We start from the raw sequence: 4,948 nt of genomic DNA, 5'->3' as shown, positions 1-4,948 counted from the left end.
ACGGACCGACCTAGCCAACTTAGACCATGCCTGGGCTGGTTAAGAGTATTTTGGGTATTGGATATTTCAATGTGGTAATATGGTGGCAGCATGGAGGGGAGTGTCTCCAGGACGCTGGTTTCACTGTTAAGCCTTCATGAGGTGTCGTGGGCCTAACTTAACGAAACATCGGTGAATGAGGGTGCCCACTTGATAACCCCAATGACATGCCGCATACTATATAGGCTACTGCTGTTGGATAGGCCATTTGCATTGTGCTTGTGACCATTTGTTGGCGGATTTGTGGGTAGTGTGCTTTTTAAAGTTAAACTTCTGGCTTCTGAATGTGTTTTTACCTTGGATTTTGGCACAAGGGATTTTAACATCTAATCCTGTGTATTAATGTAATGTTTTGTGTGGTGTTGTTTTTTAGCAATGTCATATTTTGACAGCACAAAGTATAGTTTCTCATGTACTTGTCAAGATGTATAATTCTGTGCTGAATGTTTGCTGTTCCTGACATTGCTATTTCTGATGATGTAATATGATTAACATGTATTATTCGATATGTAAAGTACAAATGGGCTACTGTGCTAACTCCTAATAAAAATGACTTTGATCAGCATTGTGGTTGTCTTTATTCTCCTACATGCTTTGTTTATAGTGAGGGCATCAATTTGAGATACTAAATGGTCAAACTTCAGTGACAGGGGCACAGTTGAGTTGAATGAACACTGTTGAACTAAATGAAGACAGGTGAACAACGTGAACACAGTTGAACTAAACGAAGACAGGTGAACAACACAGTTGAACTAAATGAAGACAGGTGAACAATGTGAACACAGTTGAACTAAATGAAGACAGGTGAACAACGTGAACACAGTTGAACTAAATGAAGAGAGGTGAAAAATGTGAACACAGTTGAACTAAATGAAGACAGGTGAACACAGTTGAACTAAATGAAGACAGGTGAACAATGTGAACACAGTTGAACTAAATGAAGACAGGTGAACACATTTGAACTAAATGAAGACAGGTGAACACAGTTGAACTAAATGAAGACAGGTGAACACAGTTGAACTTGAGCCGGCAGGGACGACTTCACACAGGTATCATGCTCTGAAGATGCACATGGACCCTTTAGAGACAACTCTCTTTTATAAGTTGGTTATACATTACCCAAATGCAACTTGGCTGTGTGTCTTTCTAAAAAAGATTTCCAGATTTCAACAATGTAAAAAATCAATATTGTCTAATCAATGTCGTCTTTCCACTGTTCTTTTTTTTATAAATTCTTGGTTGTGATTATAATGTAATAATCAGAATATCACACCAGTGGGGTGTACTACGAATCTCGATTAGTGGGTTAACGAGGTATGTTGCGCTCAAAGCCAGGCTATGCTGTGACACGAAAGTGGATCTGTTTTAGTGTCGCTATATCACCATGGCATCTTATGCTGTCAACCAAACCTGGTCGGGAGGAGGTTATGTGCTAAGTTATAGCTCAAATCGTGTAATCTACCGCACACTGACCAATCAATTGTCTTAAAAACGAAGTTAGCTCACGTGTAGGATTCTGTCATATATCTTACAGGTGGAGCTCCGCCTCTACTAACATTTTGGATCTCGAATGCACTTTAATAGTGCTGTGCGTGCAAATATCCCACTATGGACGTGCATACCATACCACAACTGATGACAATTGGTTTATTTGATGTTATAGGTTAGACACAAAAAATGACCGCAGTGTAGACTAAGCTATCGCTCATGAATGCGGAAGTAATTGGTTTTAAATAGAGGCGGTCTTGTGCGTCTCCACGTTACACGATTGGCCAAAGTCATCCCAACACCGAGAACGCGCACAGATCTGAGCTGAAAGCCTAGTTTGACAAATATATCACATAACTGCAATCGTAGTATCACTTAACGTATACCCCTGAGTCAAGGCTTTGTCAAGCCTCGATATGTCTACATAGCCTAGATATGTCTAACGTGCTTCGTAGTATACCCCACAGTTCAGAAATGATCACTCATTTCAGTAGATCAGGAATTGGAGGTAAGAAAGGTAATTGTGTTCCCGTTTTGTTCCAGTTGAAGGTCACTCGGGATGCTTCCTCCTGCTCTTCCTAGGTTCTGTAGATGCACGTATGTCCCTCTGTGTGTGAATCTGTGTGTATGTGTGAGTGTGTGTTTGTGATGTTAGTGGTGACACTTTCATTCAGTCACAACCTTTCACACACGTTTGTGCCATGTGTTACTGTAGCTTACACTACTCTGCCACATGTGATTTGCCCCCCAACACGTAACAAGTTGCTGCTTCAGTCATAGAATATACTGGTTATATGGGTAATGGTACAAAACAACATGTAGACAGACAGAAACACACACACGCAGACACACACACTTAATAGATCAGAACATTAAAGGAAACAGTGTCAGATGGTGTTTTTAACTGTGGTAGTTATCTTGTGGTGTGACTGAAAGTGGTCAGTCAGAGGACCCCTTCTTGTGGTGAAGAGCTCTCATGTTCCACCACCACAGCAAGTCTTGCTGCTGTAATCACGGCTCCTTATTAACACACGTTATGTACCGTAAACAGTATTCGTCATGGCAACCCTTTTGTTCCTCAGCCCAATGTATGTTTCTGCATGGACACAGTACAAAAGCCCAAACCCCTAATTGCCCTTTACTTCCAGGCACCTAATTGGATTGTTGGGGGGCAGAAATCTGATGACCTGAGTGTGGGGGTAGGAATGTAAGGCCGGAGGACTTCTGGTTCAGGGCAAGATTGTGCTGGGCTTTAAAGGTAGCCGGGAGGAGTTTGTGTTGGATGTGTGATGAGATAAGAAACCAATGGATTTGATAGAGGATGAGAGTGATGTGGGCAGGTTGTTTAGTGTGCATGAGGAGTGTATTTATTGCTTTTATACTAATGCCAGTGAATAGAGTTACGGTAGTGAAGACTGGAGGTGATGTATGTGTGGACCTGCTGTTTCTGCATCTTTCAGGTGGAGTGGTGGGTGGAGTCATGCAGTGTTGTGCAGGTGGAGTGATGGGTGGAGTCATGCAGTGTTGTGCAGGTGGAGTGATGGGTGGAGTCATGCAGTGTTGTGCAGGTGGAGTCATGCAGTGTTGTGCAGGTGGAGTGATGGGTGGAGTCATGCAGTGTTGTGCAGGTGGAGTGATGGGTGGAGTCATGCAGTGTTGTGCAGGTGGAGTCATGCAGTGTTGTGCAGGTGGAGTCATGCAGTGTTGTGCAGGTGGAGTGATGGGTGGAGTCATGCAGTGTTGTGCAGGTGGAGTGATGGGTGGAGTCATGCAGTGTTGTGCAGGTGGAGTCATGCAGCGTTGTGCAGGTGGAGTGATGGGTGGAGTCATGCAGTGTTGTGCAGGTAGAGGAATGTGTTTCTGGTGAGTGAGTGGATGTGGAGTTCAAAGCTGAGTGAGGGTTCTAGAATGATACTGAGATTGTGTCCTGTTGTTGAGGGTTTGATGTGGGAGCTCAAGACTGAGGTGGGCATGTTTGGAAATGAGGAGACAATACCACTTACACACTGTTTTATTCATAAAGGTCACTTTAAAACAATACCTCTTACAAACTGTTTTATTTATAAAGGTCACTCTAAAACCATTTACACACTGTTGTATTTATAATGGTCATTTTAAAACATATTACTTCAAATATCAATGTGAAGCAGCCAGTACACAAGGGAGAGGGAGACACAACTGGAGAACAGAGCAGAACAGAACTGGAGAACAGAACAGAACTGGAGAACAGAGCAGAACAGAACTGGAGAACAGCAACATCTTACAGACAGACAACATGGAAACCTACTGTATACGGTATATAGTGCAAATGAATACGCTCTTGTATTCCTGGTACAAGCTCGAGCTATTTCTCTGGGGAGGTAAAGATGGCAGGCCTGGGAAGGAATAACATACACCAACACTCACACTTAGTTGTATGTTCTCAAAAGCTTCAAAGTTTATTACAAGAATCACCCAGTATATACAGTATATCAGAATGATCGGATCAGTATATGGTCAGTATATGCATGTATCAAAATCACAATACTTAAATTCAAGAGTATCAAAATGGAAAACATCTGATGAAGAGAACAGTCATGTATTGTACATTCAGGGATCACAAATTAAACGAAGCAATGGGGGTCCACATTGATGAATTTCTAAACTTTAAATGTCATATTGAGCAACTTACCAATAAATTATCTATGTACTCTGGTCTATTTTTTAAGTTAAGAGATTACCTTCCACTCTCAGCACTACTCACCCTGTCTTTATTTGAACCTCACTTACTTTACTGTAATATTATTTGGTGTAACACCTTTCCGAGCTATCTGTATAAATTTCAATTACTTCTAAAGAAAGTTATTCGCACCATCTCCTGGTCACATCTCAGAGACCATACTGGTCCTCTCTTTGAGAGCTTAGGCGTATTAAAGCTTGCCGACCTGAATGTCTTCTTAAACGTATGTACTGTCTATCAGGTTATAAACCAACCCAATGCTTGGATACTGCGGCGATACCTGGGGTTTGTGTGTTTGTGTATTTTTATTTTGTTTATGTTTTTGTTATGTTTTCCCGTGTACACTGTGCATTATTCTTCTGCATCAGGTTTCCCCGCTGACAAGCAGCTTCTTGCAGCTTTTTTGGGGCCTTTTCCTAATTCATATGATTACATATATGAGATGTATATTTCTATAAGTATGATTGCAAGATATGAATAAAAACACATCATATCGTATCGTAGTGTGTGCATGTGTGTGTGTGTGAGTGTGCATGTGTGTGCATGCGTGCAAGCTTGTGTGTGTGTGCATGTGTGTGTGAGTGTATACAGTATGTGTGTCTAGGGACAGATAGTCGGTGAGAAGGAAAGTAACACAAGGCAATTCACATAAACATACAGAGCTGTACACTCAGTTACAGCACAATACAGCCATCAAAGTGA

At 41.7% G+C, this 4,948-nt stretch overlaps 1 protein-coding gene across 7 annotated transcripts in view; it reads right to left on the bottom strand.

Annotated features, from left to right (window-relative positions):
* Positions 1-3,522: 3,522 nt before the first annotated feature.
* LOC143127181 (NLR family CARD domain-containing protein 3-like) overlaps positions 3,523-4,948 on the bottom strand; it is a 237,603-nt gene continuing 236,177 nt past the window's right edge. For all 7 annotated transcript variants that reach the window (XM_076288498.1, XM_076288505.1, XM_076288510.1 and 4 more), the window contains one exon: positions 3,523-4,948. This exon is cut by the window's right edge and continues 275 nt beyond it. The gene's annotated coding sequence lies outside the window, so the exon portion shown is untranslated.

The sequence above is a fragment of the Alosa pseudoharengus genome, unplaced genomic scaffold (genome assembly GCF_046254945.1).
Source record: "Alosa pseudoharengus isolate Yale_2024_CS ecotype anadromous, Long Island Sound unplaced genomic scaffold, YU_APseudo_1.1 YU_APseudo_1.1_scf_17, whole genome shotgun sequence".
Classification (NCBI taxonomy): Eukaryota; Metazoa; Chordata; class Actinopteri; order Clupeiformes; family Clupeidae; genus Alosa; species Alosa pseudoharengus.
Note: the sequence above shows the minus strand (reverse complement) of the source record. Positions and strands in the feature narration are given on the sequence as shown.